This window comes from Lissotriton helveticus, chromosome 10 (genome assembly GCF_964261635.1).
Source record: "Lissotriton helveticus chromosome 10, aLisHel1.1, whole genome shotgun sequence".
NCBI lineage: Eukaryota > Metazoa > Chordata > Amphibia > Caudata > Salamandridae > Lissotriton > Lissotriton helveticus.
In genome coordinates, this window is record NC_136071.1 from 88,268,542 (window position 1) to 88,289,851 (window position 21,310).

The window sequence follows — 21,310 nt, forward strand, 5'->3', positions numbered from 1 at the left end:
AGCCAAGATGTAATACAAATATATCACTCTCCGAATATTGTCGGATATACATTTTGTGCCCCAAACATTGCACATAAAGATATTAACCTATTTGAGTTATTAACAGAACATTTACACCCTATAGGACAATATTTTTCGTAATGATATTTAGAACATGAAAGTTATTAAATGTAACGCATACAAAGGATTTATAGGGAGATGCCCAACCAGAAATGCACAACTCTCTCAAAAAACATGAAACTCACACAACTTGTATCCAAAGAAAAAGGAGAGGTCAGCAGGGAAAGCCAGGATCTCCAGGGAAGAGCGCTTCTTTAAGGACGAGAACCCTCACTCACCCAAAGGTGAGGAGCAGAGGTGTTTTTTTATCAGATGAGCAAATGTTAGTAGAGAGTGAGGGTCAGAGTGCAGTAAAGAGCAAAAGATAGAGAGAAAACTACCTCTACACTTAGAGGGGGTATTTTTGTTATCAATCCCCTGTCCGCTCTCGGTTTTAACCCTATCCTGGAGGGCACCCAAATAAATTCCGTTCAGCCCTACTGGATGTAGTTTTATCTCTATCTTTAGCTCTTTTCTGCACTCTGTCCCTCACTCTCTACCAACATATGCTCAGTAATAAAAAACATCCCTGCTCCTCCCTATCGGGGAGTCGTAGCCAACGCTGTGTACCTTGCAGCCTTGGTGTGAGGAGGGAACCCAATGATAAAGCATGTCACCTTTGGGTGAGTGAAGGTTCTTGTCCTGAAGATACTGACTTTCTTGATTTCTTCTCTTTGAATACCAGACATACTCTGTGTGAGGATCATGAAAGTTATGCCAGACGATATATGCGTACACAATATTCTGACATCCCACCTCTTCCAAATGTGACAATTGTCCATCATCTGTGCCTTCTGGTGGCAGACACCATGCCTAGACAGAGGCTTCCAGATCATAAAAAGTGCAATAGTTTTGACCAAGGCTGTGGCCATTGCTTCACCATTTGCTGAATGGGCCATGGCCTTAGGATGGACAGATGCTGAGCCATTTTTACAAAACGATTAAATCCGGAAGCCATCAACAGAATCCTTCACTGGTACACATAGCATGTCTGCTTTCTCCATAGTAAACCAAAAGTTGAAACAACATCCTAATAGACTTGCATCTTTCTAACTAAAAGGTCCATTTAGGGTTATTTACCAAACATAAACCAGGCACCCAAGGTACATCTCTGGAATAGCAAACAACAAGACAGCCCCAGGCTAGGCTGGCCAGAAAGGTCCCAAAGATAGACAAGATTTAAGGGCTTGTCCCAGTTCCTCAAAAATGTATAAAGCCAGTCTCGAATCCTGCATTCGAGATGGACCGGTGGCTGTTACCCGGGGGAAACTACTACAGGGCTCTCTACTCTCGGGGCGCTAGAAAGAATTTGACGGGACCCACTGAAGTGGCTGTGCGGGTGTGGGGCAGCGCGACCGCGGCTACTGGATGGGCAGATCAGCTGTCCAGGGCAACCCCTCTGTTTGCCGTGGAGATACTTGGTGAATTGTGGACGTCCAAGGGTTTTGATAGGTGGGACTTCTTCGGAATTAGCAAGATAGGTGACCTCTGGGTTAAGAATAGAGTTAAGACCTTTGCTGAATTGAAACAGGAATACAGTTTGAACGACTCGGAATATTTTCGATACCTTCAGGTTCGTCATGCCATTGGGTCTGTTTTTCCAACCGGTTCTGATATTCCGGAGAGCTCCCCCCTGGAAGACAGAGTGCTTGACGGACATATTCCAGACAGCACTATCTCCCTTATTTATAAAAAACGTATCAATACTCGCTCTGACTTGCTTGTTCAGCTTCGTGGTGCCTGGACTAAAGATGGGCTGGAACTGGATGATGAGGATTGGCAGGCTGCGATATCCTCTCCTAAAGAGGTCGCGATTCCGGCACGTCTGCGACTCGTTCAGCTGAAGATTCTACACCGAGTATATGTCACGGGTCCGCGACTGATGCATATGGGTTTTTCTGAGGATGGACTGTGTCGGCGTGGCTGTGGTATGATTGCTACCTTCCTCCACATCGTCTGGGAATGTCGGGAAGTTGTGTCTTTCTGGTCTAGAGTGCATGCGGTGATGAGTGGGGTGACGAATGTTGAGTTGCTACCTGAAGTTAGGCGCTGTCTGTTGAACATCTGGGAACCGAATGATTGCACTGTTGCTCAAACTCGGTGGGTTACACTGGGAAACATGGTTGCAAAGAGGGACATCGCACAATTGTGGGGATCTCAGAGGGCACCATCAGTTTCCAAATGGGAGGAAAATATGGACTGGTGCATGTTCAGAGAGAAGACTGTTTATATCGCCCGTGGCAGGCCCAAAAAATGGGGTAGGATATGGGGCCGATGGAACTCATACTGTGGGGAGATATGTGATCCCCCCTTCCTTGATCCCCCTGACACTCCTTGTTCCCCTTGACTATACGTTGCGGCTCCCCCCTGTATCACATTATTGATATGCTTCTGGCCCTGGGTCCCCCTTTTCCCCCACGCCCTTCTTTCTCTCCTGGAGGTTCTCCTGCTCTCCATATTGTCTTTGATTGCCTCTCCCCGTATCGTATGGAACAGACACAATAATTTAGACTGCAGCCTCTTTTTTTCTTTTCCTTGATGTTTTTGTTTGCTTGTTTTAAAAATGAAACCTTTCCATATCCTATCGTTATAGATTTGTCCAACATCGTGTACCATTGCTGCCGGACCCTTGGTTGTCGGCTGATGAGCTGTGTAATGCTATACTGTTTTTCAGATATGTCACTGGCCGGCCCAGAGGCTAGTAGGCCTGTCATTGTATTCTCTTTTATGCTAAATAAAGGTTTTAAAAAAAAAAAAAATTATAAAGGATACTCAGACAATATATGATTTTAAGTGGCCATCATAGGATATGTAATAGCCTGTGCAAAACCTCCTTAACCCCTTGACCGCGGCAAAAATTTCGCCGCGGTGCGGGTGATTTATGGCATGGGCCCCCGGCCGTCCTCCGCACACGCCCACTGTGACGTCGGACGGCCGGCGGCCGGCCGACGCACGCAAGGGGTTAAAGGTGAGTCGATGAAGCCACACGCTGCTGTGTTCGGACTACCTGAAACAAATTCCATGAGTGAATCGAAGTACCGGAAAATATGTTCAGTAATGTACTTAACATGTATAGACTAAACAAACCTAGTTAAGGGCCTGGAAGTTATGATACTCTAGTTACTGCTAAGCGCAGTCCTGGTGGATTCTTCTGTTCGGGCTCACTTCTAGATCAGTACGCTGCAAATTAAGATCGTTGTTTCAATTCTTGTCTTCTCATCCTTTTTTATTTCAGTGCTCCACCTTGGCTATCAGTTCTTCAAGGAATGTGCTTGTTGAAGAGATGGTGCTTCAGTGGGTATAATTTACAGAACTTCCTTCAGTCCTTGTCTCCCTTCCTGCATGATTCAAGCCTCTCTTGTGCTGAAACTCGCTAACTCCTTAATAATACCCAGAAGTGGTCATAAATGAACTGCTAGCAACTGATGCCCTGGACAAATCATGCAGTCAATGCCATCAAATATATGTTTCCATTTAACTATTTTTTTTATTTTTTTACTTGAATTTGATGCCCCAGTGAACTTGTCTACTGGGTAGCTTGTCTATGCCTGTGGAAATTATGGTATTTTCTAGTGCTCAAGGGTTTGTTCTAGCACAGTTTTCTCCGGATATGCATTCGGTGGTTACTCTCCCTTGGATAAGGTTTTTGGCTCGTAGTGCGGAGATTTTCTGGAGCGAATCCAGCATACTCCGTTTTGCCACTAGTTTGAATGTTTTCTATTTAATTTTTCAGAGTAACACCATAATGCATCTCATATGTGGGAGCTGATTAAGATCACTCAGACACCATTCCTCAGTCTGTGCTTTGCGTTTTTGCCATTTATCTCACAGTCCTACTTTTTAGTAGTGTGGGATTTGTTTCCTTGGCCAGCTGACTCACTTCTTTCCCTAGCCCTAGGGGCACCTCTTTTTCCATGATCATTTTGCTGTACTCCGCACCCTTGTCTATCTATTTTGGCGTTCTTCTCGTGCTTGACAGTTGATTGCCACAAGTGGCTCAATGTTTAGGTCTCGGTTTGACAGCTGTCAAAGAGACATGTTGTACATACTTTGTGGGCGTCTACCCACCCACAGGCTTCCCATTTGCTGGCTCCATCGTGGCTCTCCTATTCTTTCTCCCATATGTCCATGGTATGCATTTGTGATGCCTCTTCCTGTGTTTAGCCCTTCCGGAGAGCAGGGACCAAGTACAATATCAATCCCATCACCATTCTAGCATCTGTGTTAGGAACTATTTTTTTCTTTGTTGAAATTCACATGATCGGTCCTGTTTTCACTCACCATGTAAACAGACCTGTAAATCGTGTACTTATTTCGTCACATTTACGGAGCATACAGAGATCAAATGTCAGAAGCCGTTTTCAGAGGGCGCCTGTTCTGTGCCCCCACCCTCTCCCTCATCGCTGCTTGTTTTCCTTGCTGTTTATGTATGTTATTACATAACGTTCAATTGAGCCATATATAGATTTACGTGGACAATATGGATTTCACACAATATCAATCGCCATGTCGCTCTCATCAGATATGTAACATTTAAAATCAACTTGTTCACAATTTAGAAATTGTCGCAAACATGCACGTTTTAAGTGAGAGGAATGTTGCGTTTGTGATATCTGGATTTATGCTGACATCCACTGATGGGAAAAAATGTGTTCTCTTTGTGACTTTGATGTCAGAATTCACATGTAATTAGCAAATCGCATTAGGGGTTACAATCCAATTACAGGGAGATAGACTGGGAGAGCAGAAATATTGCCTCTATTTTATCATATGACGCAGTAGTCTCCAAAGCTGGGCTTTCCATCCGGTGAATAGACATGGGCTGGATAAAAGGGGGAGGTCAATGTGCTGTGTGTTTACAGGTCAATAAATACACCCTTGGCTGGTGCTCAGCAGAGCTGGGGACCACCCGGTGTCTAAAAGTCCCTGCCGCCCATCTCAGCCCTGTGGAGCCCTGTGTTAAATCCATGAAACGGTGCTTGTTTACCAACACACTGTGAGACTGTAGCATTTCTGTCAAATTAGTCGCCTGACATGTTAGCAACAAAGCGCAACAAAGGCGGAGCAGGGTCCACTGTTCAACGTCTGCCCCTGGGGGATGAGTTGTTAACTTTTATTAGCTGGTTATTTTTTTATAGCCATGCTTAAACTGAAACACTCTAGAAGGCGACCCTACTGGAAAATGATAAACATGATATGCTTTCCACGCACCACAGAGGTTTCTTTTATAGGTGGCAGGATAATTGCCACTTAGATGACAATATCAGTTGCACTTATTCAGATGGCAGCATCACAGATACATTTTAGATGGTGGTGTCACCACTCGTGTAATGAAGCGATGCTTGGCATAAATTTGAGTAAATCTTGGCATTTTCCATGTAAAGATCAATTTGACCATATATACAACTACTTGGACAATATCAGTTTCATACTGAAGGGCAAAGCTCTGCCGTCATTGGCCATTTCGATTTTCACCTGCATTGCTGTCACATGCAAGCAATGCCTGAGGAACGGAATGTAAACAAACCAACCCAGTCGTAAAGAAAAAAATAAAACTCCTTAAATGCTGCATGTGTTTATTATATTGCTCTCTTTCCGCAAGGCTGCTAAAACCTTTTTGTTTCCCCAGCTATGTTAAATTTTAAACCCCTTTTTTAATATTTTCTGTCTCCTTGTTGTGTTGTGTCGCCACCTTGTCGGTGCGCCGGGACGCTCCTTCGCTGGAGCAGCTGTGCGCAGTACAAATAGCACTAACATAACATAACATAACATATAGATGTTTCTTGTGCGTGTTCAGCAGAGACCTTGTCACAAACGCATGCCACATAATTCCACTACAATTAACCCCACTCAACACCACATAATTCCACACCACACAATGCCACAACAAAAAATTCCAATCCAACCCACATAATTCCACACCACATACATCCACTCCATAACACATAGCTAAAAAACATTGACAATGCCTATTGCTCTCTGATTGCCGAGACCAATTGGTTTTGCCAATGCTTGGTCTTTATAGTTTGTGAGTTCCAAGGACACAGGACTCTGGAGTACGGCATACTTGTCTCTGTAGAATGTGTCTCTTGTACTGAAGAGTGAAGATTGTCACCGGCAACAGAGAGCAGTAATTTGCTTGGGCACAACTAGAGGATAACTTACATTTCCCTGGCCTGCTGCTGTGAAACATCACAGTCTCCCTGGGACCGCAGAAGCTCGAGACTACACAGGAAGCTGGTGCTACTTCTGCCAAATCCCAAGGATCAGTCTGGGGCAGACAGAAACCCTTTTCCAAGGTGGGAAAGGCAATATAACACCCCAATAAGTCATGGGGGCGTAGAGAATGGAGTTTCCACAGGGAGAAAACAAATGGTGCCATTGTAGAGAGGTGCTGTTTCAAAATACCAATGCTAAAGGCAAATCCAAAAAAGGATTTCATTAAACTTTTCCAGGAGTACGTCAAGAGACCTGCAGCTGGCATAGCTTTCCAGGTGTACCTCTGAGTACTTTTAAACATTTTGTAAACTCCAGAAAGTCATAAATCCGCAAATCAAGTGAAGTAGTAAAGTGGAGTGTGCAGATTTACAATGTACACTGTTAATCATATCCTTTAAGTTATCTATTTTATAATCTGTATATTTGCTTTGGCTAGTTGTTGTATGTCTATCGCATGCATTTATCTGGCAAAAGCCTAAGTTCTTGAGCCAGACAACGAAGGGCGAGCCAGGTATTTCTGACTTGATCCTGTAGCCTTTTAGAAGTTAGCTCATACATAGCTCACATCAAGACTGCCTTTCTCAGAGATCAGTACCTTAGTTTCCTACACTAACCACCAGAACATCTGGAAAGGAAAACAAAACATGCAAAGATATGACAAGAATGCTGGTTGAGTGAAGTGCATGGTACAGGAGACAGACAAAGAGGAAATTCCTATCAAGTTTAAATTTTTTAGGTCAGGACAGTTATTCTCCAGAAGACAGTCTTACAAACTGAAGAAAATTCGCAAAACTCCACAGGAAGGAGAAGTAACATTCCACACCCTTTGACCCCAGATATCAACATAGGCCCGGCCACATACCCAACCCTTTGCTCACCACAGTCTCTATACACAGTTGAGGGTCAAAGCGAAAAGCAAGGGAGCCCTGGAACAAGTAGTAGCAACAGCTGTGTGCAACTTACCTGGATCACTCTGGGATTGTTGCCTCAAATCTGTAAAACTGGCTGCATTTCGGTCTCTTCGCAAACCAGTAAAACGAGACATACCCCACGGCTCCATGCCATCAACCATGCTGTTCAACCAGTAAGTGTCACCCTATCAGACATTATTCCTTGGTTCGGCCGCCAGGCGTTTTGTATGCAAAAACACACAGCTCTTGACCCAGTTGGATATGCATTAAGCAGGCACCCTATTCTACAATGCGGCTAAAAGCCTGATTAGGGACACTTTAGCAGTGGATGGATCAAAACATTTAAAGATCAAGCCAGACAAAACCTGAACTCAAAGCGGAGAAATAGACCCAGTTGGAATAACTGTCTGCGGTCCAGCTCCATCTGTCGGCTGTCGAGCCCCCAGGTTAGAGACTCTTAGCAACCGTGGACCCTATTCACAAAAATAAGTTTATGTTTGGAGTTCTCTGCAAGTGGAGATCTCCCACTGCACATAGGCGGAGATTTTCTCCTGGATGGCGATCACCATTTCCGTGCACAAATTTCCAAATAGATCTAAACTTATGAAACTTCGCCCCTTATATTAGAGGATGGAGAATCTTTGACCGAATTTGCCACAGTAAAATCACTAAAAGTAACTTTCCGGCTCTTTTTGGTAATATGTGCCACAGCAGCCAATACCTTTGTCTTGAAAGTAAGAGGGTAAATTCATCTATTTTAGTAGAAATCTAAAAGAAATCATATTTAATTAAAAATGTAAAAACACGCTTCCCAAATTCCGTTTCTCATAGAACTATCCTACTAGCAAGACAAAACACACAAGCTCACATACTTAACACCCTTGTTAACTATATATATATTTTTTTTATATCAGTTGTACTCAATGCATTACAAGCTTTGTTGCACGTTATGTTTTGTGCTTTTTCTTAAAGTTACCATTTCATTAAATCAAAATATGTAATTCAATGCTTAGATAAATATATTATTTACATTACACTAAACAAATATTTTATTGAAAAAAATTCTATTATTGAACATACTTAAAAATGAAGGTATGTAAAGTTTAATTTACTTTAACTTAATTTATTTACATTTGTTCCCTTTATATTGTTAGTGTAAGCGTTATTCACTGCCTCCGTTAATTTCTATAGGAGTGTGTTGTAGTAACAGTAGTGGTTGGTCATATTCAGTATCTGACTGACTCCAAAAACTAGGTGATGGATGGAATTCTTGAATTAATCTCAGCCACTGGCAATCGCTCGGGCTGCATCCCAGTCCATTGTTTTTTGCTCCCCATGCCACCTCAGTTTGGACCCAGACGTATACAAATCAGCCTTGACCCTGCTACTCATGGGAACAGTCCAGACCGAACATCCAGGCCAGGTCCTCCCTGAACTGGAAACAAGCAACCCTGGACCGGTATCGCCCCAGTGATACCCAGCTGATGAGTCCATAAGAAGGGTGAAACTGGTCCTGGATTGGTTGTGTTCCAGTTCAGGAAGGACTTGGCTTGGCAGCTCAGGCTGGACTGGTCCCAATGGAGAGATGCAAAGGCTGATTTGCATACAGCTGGGTTCAAACTGAGGTGGTATGGTGCGCAAAATAAAGATGGACTGGGATGCGGCCTGAGAAATTACTAGTGGCTGAGATTAATTGAAGCATTCCTTCCATCGCAGTTTTGTATATTTATAGTGTCGCCCTAAGTGGGACGGGTATTTCCAGATGTGGATCGCGTGCACACTGGGTCACTGGAACAAAGCTATACCCAGCTGATGAGCCCATAGGAAGGGCAAAAACAGTCCTTGGTTGCTTGTGTTCCGGTTCATGTAGGACCTGACTTGGGAGCTTGGGCTAGACTGTTCCCATTGGAGAAGGTCCAAGACTGATTTAGCTGGGTCCAAACTGAGGTGGCATGGTGAGCAAAACAACGAAGGGCTGGGATACCAGTGGCTGAGATGAATTCAGGCATTCCATCCATCCCTTTTTGTATACTTTAGTATGTTCTGACCTACTCCAAAACTTGGCTGGGGCACATTTAGGCCTATTTTGTCAGTAGCGCTACAGAAGTAAAGGTAGGTGTGCATTTGTGAAGTGTTAATGTGTTACTCATTTGTGGGTATTTTCTTGTATTGTCATGTCCCTCCCAACATCCCTCCTTTATCTTCTTAGTCCCACCCATTTCGTAGTAATAACTCTCCATCTTCCAACCACTCCCCCTTGCCACTCCCATATTTACCACTAAAAGCTATACCTCCTTGTGCAGAGAACACCACACCTGTGGCAGAACCATCAGATAGAAACACAAGGAGAGGAGGAGCAGATCTCTGGCTGGAGGCTTCAGAAATGCATTATGAAATATGAAAAGTATTACAAAATGCAATTTGCAAACATCCACCCAGAGTAGTAATGCTTTTCGTACTCGAAAATGGCTTTTGTGACTAGTTTTCCGTATTCCCTTGACAGTGAGCTCCTGCTCCAGCATAACAAAATCCACTGGGGAAATTCTTCCTTTACTCGGTAATGAGCAGATGCTGCCGGTGTTATCATACGTCACTTCCAGACTGGATTATTGCCCTTTACCTATGCATATCTCAGACGGACTTGGCCAGACACCAGTATATTCAGAATGACGCAGTCACGCTGGTCTGCGACCGAAATAAATTCTAACAAACATTATCTGCAAGAAACATCAGTAATGATGGGCCACTGAGCAAAGAGTCACTCAAGCTCATGCCTGGTACATCAAACATTCTGTGAAGGACCTACAAGGATGGGAGGTCCAATGCAGCTTGTCAGGTGAAGCGCCGTTGCCCTCGGTGATCAGTAAAATCATAAAGCCATCTTCCATGCCCGCGTCAAGAATAAACAAAGTTCACAGTGGGAGTCCATCCTTCTGCTAAAAAAGCTGCAAACTGGGGAATGACCTTCCCATGACCTTGAGACAAATATCTGTATGTCCTTCCGAAAAATATTTATAGTTCTCCTGTTGAATTAAGGGATGATAAACTTAGTCATAGCTCGCTCTTATAATTTTGCTCTATTTCAGCTCCAAGGTTCCATATAGTCAATCAATCAATGAATCAATTAGTGTCATGGTTCCAAAAGGGCAATCCAATGGTAGCGGTGGTTGGGTCTGGCTCCATCTAACTGTCGCCCAACGACTCACCATCATTGAGTAAGTACAGTGACAAGGATTGAAGAGAGTTGGCAGTGGTCAAGCCCCAAACGTTTAGGTGCCGTGCTGAAGATCAGGGCAGCGGAGCTCTCAGCGCGAGATAGCGGCCCGTGACTTTCAATTTCCTATGGACAACACAGTCGCTCCACATCAATAACCTCATCTCATGGAGAAATGCAGATTTTCCGGGCTCTATTTGAGCGAAAGACAAGCCTATCTGAGCACACATCTGTGGAACAGAAAGAGACTGCGCTCAATCAGGGCGACGAATCACCGCCGCCACAGTAATATTGAACGCGGCAGAGGGAGAGACCGCTAAGAAGCTTTTCTCCATCTGAAATTAGTTTTAGAAAACAATCTCCATTTATCACTGATCTGGAAGCTGCAAAAGCTACCAGTTAATAAACCAAACTGATTTATTTTTTTGGTGACTGAACTTTCTAAAATTTGACTTAAGAACATGCACACACCCACATTCTACAAAGACATGTACACGCACACATCACACACACAGACACACACAAGTGTTGTAAGCAACCTAGTGGGTTGTTCACAAACACAAGAATGTGGGTTTAGCATTGCAACACTGATGGGAAATGAGATTCTCAGGTCCGCATAACAGGGAGTCTGATCCACAAGAGAAAATGGTACAAAAATAGAAATTATTTTTTCTTTAAAAACTCATTTGCCATTTTTGAAAACTCCATAGGAAGGGACAAAGGGCCATATGTATGAAGCAAATTCGCATTTGTAACCGTTTGCGAATTTGCCAAGTGGTATGTATAAAGAAAAATCTGGTGCAAAACAAGGAATCGCAAAATTTGCGATTCCTTATTTTGCAATTGCATTTAAGGAATCGCACATTTTGAGATTCCTTAAATGCAACGTATGAAGCAAAAAAAAAATGCAAATTGTCCTTAAGGAATCGCAAATTACCACAATTTGTGAATTCCTTGAACAATGCACATTTTTGAATTTTTCAAAGTGCCATGTGACGCACACATGGCACCTATGCTTATTGCAGGAGTGCAGCAGGGTATCCTTTGGACCCCCCTGCACCCTTGAAATTATTCTCAATTTGCGAATCGCAAATTGAGAACAACTTCCCATTCATTCCTATGGGCCTCCTGGCCCATAGAAATGAATGGGAAAGTGTTCCTTAATTGTGATTTGCAATTTGCTATTTGCAATTAAGGAATACTAAGAATTCGCAAAAAAAAGTGCGAATTTGTACATACATCCCAATTTGCGATTCTGAAATAGCGATTTTAAAAAAATCGCTATTTCAGAATCACAAATCAGGTTAATGATACATATGGCCCAAAGCAACCATATACAAGGAATTTCTATGATTGGTGGGGCCCTGGGTAGAAAAAAAACATGCAAGGCCCCTCTGTTTGCATAAGATTTAATATCACAAGGAGTGACATAAATTGACCATTCCTTTTCTAGCATTACTGAAGCACCTTTGCAAGAAGCTACTTACCTAGTGCAGATATCACTAAAATGCCTAAAATTATAAATAGTAACCGTAATAAAATAGGTACATATATTTTAAAGCTCTATTAAGTGGAACTACATTACATTAATCAAACTGGGTAGGAACGGTAGGCACATGTCTCTCCAAAACCAGCATGATTGCTTCGATGTTCGATGTTTCCAGATTAGTGCATGATTAAAATTCGAAGACAGATTATCCTAGAACTATACATTGGATCTTCAAGTGACTCCCCAGCCCTCCCTTTAGGCCAGTCAGGTTAGAAGATTAGGCAGTTTGTTTGCACCAGGCATGGGGGATCAACACAAATGGATCCATGGTACATCGAGTGAGTGACCGGCAAGGGCTGCAGCAAATGACAGAAAGCACAGATAAGAGGAGGAAACGACATGGATGTCATACACGGGTGGGGTGGCTAACACATTTGAAGGGGGAGGCACCAGAGGCTGCACACTGAGCAGTTACTCTCAAACTCCATTTCTAAGAGATGCAAAGAGCTGAACTAAGTCAAAGACATAAAGATGAGATGGCTAAAAAGGAACACCAATTTGTTGCTAGGGAAAAAAACTTCCAAAAGCTACAATGAGAGCCAGTCACTCGGCAGACAAGTCGTACATTAATGTAACACAACAAGAGAGACTTATCATAGTACACTCTATGCAGTTTATACCGATAAAGATAGGAAATCTAGCAATGTGGACTACTTAAAAAATTTTAGGTCAGATGTCCCTAACTTCTGAGAAGACACTTGTCAAACTGCACAGGGTCCAGAACCATGCCGCTCAACTCATATTTAGCCTAAGTAATAATTAACTTGTGCCTGTCCTAAGGTAAATGCATTAGATCTTGGTTGAAGAGATAATTAAATGCAAGACAAGTTCAGGTCATGCTTCAGGCTACCAAGCAAAACACTTTTGGTCTTTGCAACTTCCAATGCAAGATCTGCCTCCGTGAACTTACTGGTCACAAACTCACATAGGCTCAATTTTTGGCAGAACACTTTATGCGCAATGCAGTGCTTAATTAAAGCTGGTGGTTTCCGGTGCTCAGCACCGGCACTTAATTGTCAATACAAGCACTTCAGATGGTCTGCCACATGGAGTCCGGAAAACCCCCCGAAAGATATCATGTATCTGGAGCGCCCGCCGCCCAGAGTCATGAAGGTCAGTTGTAAAAATTAGCACGTCATCGGCATACAATGAAATCCTCTCCTCTATCCTAGGCCCCCACTCTAACCCCCGCAGCTGTCCATCAACAGGGACCCAACTAACCAGCTTCACTGAATCTTTCAGGAAACCTCGACCCATTTCATTATGTGTTATCGGGCTTGAAATCAGGCCCGGACTGGCCGTTGCGGGCACCGGGCAATCCCCCGGTGGGCTGCATGGGTGGGGGCCGGTTTCGGGCCCCTGGGGGCCGTTTTTGTTACAGGTAACACAAACGGTAACAAAATCGGCCGAAAACCGTCCCTGGCAAAGAGCACAGTCGCACCCCCAACCCCCCTCCCCTCCCAGGGGGAAGGGTGGGGCGGCCCAGCAGTTTGCCAGGGACGGTTTCGGTTCCCAGTCCAGCCCTGCTTGAAATAGATCTAGGGAGTCCTAAAAGTTTCGAAAGAAATGCATTCTCTACTGTCTATAAGGACAACACCGGGGCATACCCCCAAACTTGGACCAGAAGGAACATGTAACACCCACCTTCAGACAGACACTTGCTTTTATATAACATCCCTATTTCTTTCGGGTTTATGTTCTAATTTTTTTTGCAAATCTATAGAGTGCTTTGCAAAGTTGTGACCTCTGATTTACAAGGCTATCTCGGGGTAGGTTTGCCAAAAATAAAATCCCCAGATAGCTGAAAGTTGATGCTTTCATTATTGGCGTACCTCCCACAAAAAAAACTTACTAGAGCGGGTGTTTTGGGGGCCGCTAGTCAGAATATAGGATTTCCGATGAATGACCTTGAGCTTCAGATCGCCTATAAAGGTATTAAACCCATCCAGCAAGGTTTGCAGCCCGATAGCGTGCTCGATCGAAGCACCGCATCATCTGCATAAAGGAGAACGGGAATGAGACGGTCGCCCACTTTGGGGTATCAGCAGTTAGGACCTTAAAAAAGCATCTACGGCATTATGGTAAAATAAAAATGAAAAGGGGGCGAAAATGAAACCTTGTCTGACCCCGCAAGTAACTGGAATTGGAGACATCAAATCCCCATCCTGTGTAAAGTGAACCCTCATAGTACTGTGTTCATGTAACCATCTCAATACCATTAAAAGTAGGAGAACAACCCCAGCTCGGCACATACTCTCCCAAGGTTTATCTTTGTCCACTAAATCAAAGGCTGAGGATAGATCCATAAAAGCCATGGGCATGGCACCATCTGTTGGTATTGACATACTTATTTAATAAAAGGGACAGATTGTGTGCCTGTGCTGAGGTATCTAAGCCTGGTCGAAACCTGTATTGGACCTCGTGAAGAAGTCTCTGTCTTTTGCCCAGGTTTTTTCCCCAGTATCACTCTCCCAAAGATCTTAGCCGTAGAATTGATGAGAGCGATGGGCTAGGAAATTGACTGGACGTTTTTATCACCCTTCTTATACATGGAGATTGTCTTTGATTCCTTCTAGGAGTCGACTAATCAGCCTCCAATGACCAGAGCTCTAAAGACATTTGTTCTCAATGGGGTCCAGATATCAAGATTATACTTAAAAAGCTCAACAGGACCCCCATCTAGGCCCAAGGTTTTACCTTAAGCTGAGCTCGCAATAGCTTTTCAGGCGTCCCCAACTGTAATTGAATTACTGAGAGTCACCAAATCCTCACAATGAAATACAGTGTCTTGTGGAACCAAAGGGGACACTTCCCCTAACTCTGCAGTGAATATTTTCGAGAAATGGGTGACCCAGTCTTGCTCAAGATAAGACCTTCCATTCCAGAGGGAGTTTTGCCATTGAAAAAAGGACGGTAACCTTGTTAACTTTGATTCTCCGCCTTGCCTACTTGAACACAGCCCCCTTCTCCAAGCAGCAGGTTCGTCTTGCAGGGTAGCCTAGTTTTCTATGTCACTTTGAGTATACTTTACACACACAAGGAGATTGGAGGAAGTTTTATGGGGACCGGGGTAGCATTATTCACAGAACACATTTTCGAATAATTCATTTCAAAGCTGCCTTCTCTCAATAAGTAACTTTTAAAAGACAAAAGTAGGCTGGCTAAGGTGCTTATCAGGTGTGATTAACCCCTTTAGCGCGGAGTATAATCCGCCGCGGTGCAGACGTTTCTGTGTGTGGGCTGGGCCACGTTGGCCAACTGATGTGCGCAGCACTACGGAGGTAGTGCTCGCGACGGCGGTTAGCCGATGCACGCACGCAACGGGTTAATGCAACTTACTTTGTTTGGGTTTCAGTACCTTTATAACCTCCTGAAGAAAGCTTTGACTGCTCACTATTGTCACCTTTGGACAGACAAGTGTCCAAAATGAACAACACTTATCCAAATAAATAGTCAAGTTCTGAAACAGTAAACCTAAGGAATGGTATACACCACTGATGCGGACAACTGACCACCTATGGACCCTAACTCAAAGTAAACATCTCACAACATGCTGCTGCCTTTTAACTATTGCATAAAATTATTGAGGGAGTTTGAAAGCATTCCCGAAACATAGCGATTGCAGCAACAACAAAAAAACACCTTGACAGATCCCCAAACAAGAAGGGGAGTTTACTGGAGTGGGTAACACCATCAATAGATGTGGCTGAGGGGTCTGTATTGGCCAAGAGCTAGGAGAGACATTGCCAAATACCCTGGAAATAACAACTGTATTGTAGACGTGGACACGAGTGACAATATGGTGTAATCTCCACTGGAAGGGAAGTCTCTAGACATTGCCACCACAATCAAAGTCATTGTAATTGTGGTCCAAGACTCATGGATTGTAATATCAGCCTTCTCATTTGTCTAAACTGTGTGATCTTAGGCAACCCTTTTTAAAAAATCTTATTCTTCTGCTCTGATTTTGTGTCAATAATGGGTGCCTTTATAGAAAATCTACAAGGTTACAGTAAGAGTGTGTGGTTAAAAAAATGGTCTGCATATTAACTTTAACAACAGTGCAAAGTACCATCATCTAGCCATGAACATGTAACTGGGTGGTAAAGTTAGAGCCTTGGGCGTATGCAGTACTGCGATGCAGTCTCGAGTCCCCTAAATTATGAAAGTATTGGACCTTGGGCAACTCATACTCGTCCTGAGCTTACTTCCCTAAACTGACACTATGTGTGCACCCGTATTCAGGCTTAAAAGAAAGAAACATCAAGATATATTTCTATTATATGCCCCAGCAAAGTTACAATCTTATTGGATGTCAGCAATTGCATCACTAGACTCGAGCTGACATCAGGCAATTACTGGAACAGGTGCAGACCTCCATATCACGCTGTCCTGTCTTCTTGGGACAGACAGACACATGTGAAACCAGCAAAAAGACGGAGAGAACACGGCCAAGTGGTCAATGAATATCCTTCAGTGGCTTGTTATCAATATTGAATAAGATAAGGGTTTTGTGCCACAATACTTCACGTGGCACTTCAACAAGCCACCCTAGCTCTGGTACTTTCTAGAATTGACTATGGGATTGCAACCCTAACCGGGACAGCAGTATCACACCTGCCCCCCTGAAGACAACCTTCACTGCAGCAGAGAGGATGGTCACTGGAACCAGTAAATTCGAACACATCACTCCCGCCACCAAAGAACTTAAATGGCTCCCTATTGAGCTACGAGTCAGCTTCAGAACAGGCTGCCTCACACACAAAGCCCTGCACACAGGCAAACCTGAATACTTAGTCGCCAAACTAAAAAAGGGCCGGCCAGTCTAGAAGACTCAGGAGCTCCAACACCATGCTACTCAGCCCGCTGAAAACACGGAGGAAAAAAAACCTCATCCAAAACATTCGCTGGAAACGCACCAAAAATCTGGAACTCCATTCCCCCCCACATCAGGATGACCCCCTCGTTTACAAAATTCAAGATCTTACTCAAAGCCCTCTTCCTCGAACGATCACAAAGGAACAGATAGCAGACGTCACCGCCCCGAACAAAGAAACCCTTCTGAACAGTGAATCCGCTCAGAGACTCGTTCGATTTGTTCTCCCCCCTCCCCCCCTTCCCTTCTATGTGCATTCGTTATCCATCCACAACCCTCTTGTTATTTCAATTATCTGTACCGCTTTCTGCTCTTAAATGTACATGTTGTGAAGCGCTCTGATACCCTCGGGTCCAGCTAGCGCTATATAAAACTCTTAAAATAAAATAAATAAATAAATAAGATGAAGTGTGGGTGTCATTTCCTGCACCCTAACACCCCTCCCCCCCCCCCCCCCCCGGCAAGAAGCTAAGGCAGCACAGGCAGCACAGAACCCCTTGAGAACCCGGCTTCTTGCATGAACCAGGGACAAGGGATACAATGACAGTACATGGCCAAGACCAGAGAGCTAGAATGTATGTCCTCATCAGCTAAAGTCAGGATCCCACCCCATTGGGAGCTCCATCCCAATTCCATGGGCAAAGATATGTAATCCACCTAGAGGTCCCAGGCTGAGAGGCAACTTATTTCTAACATCTAATAGATCCAGGTCAAGAGATCCAGTTCAGACTGGTCATAGGACATCAATGCCTAAAAAACATAAACCATTTAGTGAAGATCATTATTAAACCAAGTGGCTAGTAATAGTCGATTTTCAAAGGCTACTTGTGATAATACCATGAACAGCAGGTGAAGGAAGAGACAAGTCTAGATTGATATTTATTTATTTTGAAGGTTTTGTATAGTGCAAACAAGACCCTTGCACGTATCAGAGCGCTTTACAGGGCAGATGTAAACAACCGAAACAGGTGTAGAAAAATATACGTGATAATAAAACAAACTAGCATCTAATACAAAAAAGCAGTAACATTACACGAAGTATACATAGTTCATGTGAATTTGGCCAGAAGGATATTCCTGTGTAGCAATGGAATGTATGGAGTCATTTGTAAAACCCACAGGTTACAACTGGTTAAGCAATCCCAGGATGCGTACCTCATTCACTACCACGAGGAGACCATTGGCACGGGCAGTATTGTCAATGCTCATTATGTTGCTAGGATTTTAGGAAGCCACAATCATTTAGCGGTCAGGACCTCCAATTAGATTGGGGCACATGTTATTCGTTAAAAAAATATGTTTTCTGGTTTCCAACAGCAGACTGAGGGCCTGATTCAGATGTTGAAGGACGGGTTACATCACAACGGTGACAAATAACCCGTCCGCCAAAATACAAATCCCATTATATCCTGTGTGAATTATATTTGGGGGGACCATTGTGACGGGGTGACCCGCCTACCAAGATCTAAATCAAGCCCTGAGTGACTTCAAGGATATACCTTGCACTGAGTACTATGTTATTAATTGAGTGAAACAAGATAGTTTATTTATTTATTTATTTACAGACTTGTAACGCGCTAGGAACTCGACTCCCTAAGGAGTATCTCCGCGCCTTTGGCATCATCTGTGAACAAAACTCAGCCGAATGTGTAACAAATGCCCCAAAAAGCTAATAGTTAAACAGGAACGTTTTTAATTTTTTCCTAAAAGGAAGATGTTCCTTACACACTCTGATGTCATAGGGAAGATCATTCCACAGCTTTGGTCCAGCTACTGACAGAGCCCTTCCCCCTTGTCTAGATTTCCAGAACCTGGGGACACATAACAATTGTTGCTCTCCGGATCTGAGGGACCTCAAGGGGGTATAGGGAAGGAACTTCTTGGTCAGATAGTCGGGACCTTTGCCAGTGAGGCATTTGTGAATGGTGCAGCATGTTTTAAACAACACCCTCTGTTTTACAGTAAGCCAGTGGAGTTTGTTTAGAAGTGGCATAGAAGGAGTACGGGCTGGGGCATTGAAGACAAGTCGCGCAGCAGTATTTTGCACGACCTGTAATCTGGTCATGACATCCTCATTGGCGGCCAGCAGCAGACCGTTACAATAATCCAGTCTGCTTAACACTAGCGACTGTACTAGTGTTTTCCTTGTTGTATCAGGTAACATGGGAAATACCCGTCGGAGAAGACCAATAACATGGAAACATGAGCTTACAATCTGGTTGGTATGATGTTTAAGAGTAAGCTCCTGATCCAGTTTCACTCCAAGATCTTTCACAACGACTCTAGGTACGGGGACTGGGCCTAGATCTTGAGGCCACCAGTCAGGAGTCCACAGTCGTTTGGCTTCCCCAAAGAGCATCACCTCAGTCTTTGAGACGTTACACTGAAGGAAATTTGCTGCCATCCAATGCGCCACCTCATCCATTCCCTGTACAAAGGAGTTACGCACCTCAGGGGTCAAGGTTTTAAAAGGAAAGAGGAGTTGGGTATCGTCTGCATACGATACAGGGATGAATCCATGAGATCTCATGATGTTAGCTAGGGGGGCCACATAGATGTTAAAAAGCGTTGGGCTCAAACAGGAGCCCTGTGGCACCCCCTTTGAGATCTCAACCTCCTCTGACTGGTAAGGACCCAGTGTGACTCTCTGAGTGCGGTTGGTAAAAAAACTCTTTAACCAGGCCAGCGCCTTACCTCCCAGACCGATGTCAATTAGTCTGGAGGTCATGATCTCATGAGAGACAGTGTCAAACGCCGCTGACAGATCTAAGAGCACCAGGATAACGGAAAACCCTTTATCCTGTAGCATACGAAGATCGTCAGCGACGGACAGTAAGGCAGTCTCTGTACTGTGCCTGGGTCTAAACCCCGACTGGGAAGGATCAAGCACCCCTGCACTCTCGATGTATCTAGACAAATGCCCGTTCACAGACTTCTCTGTAAGCTTCCCTAAAAAAGGGAGGAGAGAGATGGGTCTAAGGTTTGTCAGGTCTGTCCACGGAATGGAGTTATTTTTCCGTAGTGGTCTTACCAGAGCCTGCTTCCAACCAAGGGGGACTTCCCCTGTGCTCAAAGAAAGATTGACGACTTGTTGGATTCCAACCCCCAGCTCGTCACTCAAAAGTGCCATGACACGTGCTGGAATGATATCTGAAGGGCACCCACTCTTAGTCTGAGTGATTAAGGTGATCATCTCCTCCATAGATACCGGTGGGAATTCATTAAATTCACTGATCTTATTACCTACTAAGCTAGGTGTATTATCGACAGAGTCAAGGCTACTAGCAGTCGATTTTGAAGCTAAGATCTTAGCATAGATACCATCAATTTTTCTGACAAAGAACTGCGATATATTATTGCACAGTTCTTGAGACTCAGTCCCATCTGTTTCACAGGCCAAGGGCTTAGTAAAGGTTTGTAATATTTGGTAGAGAACTTTAGAGTTCTTACCGGCTGCTGACAATTGCGCTGCGATATGATGTTTTCGCGCAGCCCGGAGAGCTTTATGGTAGCTTTTTTGGGAGGCCCTGTAAATATCTTTGTCCTCAACTTTCCAAGTGGCTCTCCATCGTTTCTCTAGCTTCCTTGTAGTGAGCTTTAACTGTCTCAGGTCCTCTGTGAACCAAACCTCTTGCCTAGAGGCAGGCCGAGGTTTATATGTCCTCAAAGGAATAACACAATCAATGGTTGTAGTTATAGCTTCATTAAATTTATTTAAAGCTAAGGTCACATTATCCCCAACTCCAGCCCAGTTAGGTTCTAGATAATTCTCCCTGAAACCCTCAGGAGTAAGTTTGTGCCAGGGTCTTCTGACATCTGCCATGCTCCTCCGAATACCTTTTGTCTTATAGTTGGAGCGAGTGTGGAATTCGATAATAGCATGGTCAGTCCAGTCTACCTGGTACGGAGGGAGACAATTTATGTAGGGGGAGTTGTGTAGCACAAGATCAAGAGTATGACCCGCTACATGTGTAGGTCCCTGATTTGCCAACTTAAAGCCAAGTGTGGGCAGGTCAGCCAGGAGGGTCTGAGCCTCAAGACATGTCGCAATATCACAATGGACATTAAAGTCCCCTACCAGAATGAAATCTGTGTTCATTTGCATATGGGGGGCAAGTGCTTCCACAAGTCGAATAGAGAAGTTCCCAGCAGGGCCCGGAGGCCGATAAACTAGTGCTCCTTTCCTAGATTCCTTAGCGCAGGGATTAATGGAAAAAATCATAAGCTCCATTTGTGGGTTGCATACAGTCTCAATAACCACCACCTCCATTTCCTGTTTAAAAACGATGGCTAGCCCCCCACCAGTTTTAATAGGACGATCCATCCTCACTATCTTGTATCCCACCGGCACACCCATAGTTATGGCTGGAACAGTGTGGGGCTTCAGCCAAGTCTCCGTTAAGAAACAGAAATGTGGGCTCACAGATGTAATAAGGTCCCAA

General features: G+C 44.0%; 1 protein-coding gene across 2 annotated transcripts in view; it reads right to left on the reverse strand.

Moving 5' to 3' along the window:
- Positions 1-21,310, reverse strand: part of PRKCB (protein kinase C beta) — a 1,135,405-nt gene that overhangs the window by 459,090 nt on the left and 655,005 nt on the right. The window lies entirely within an intron of this gene.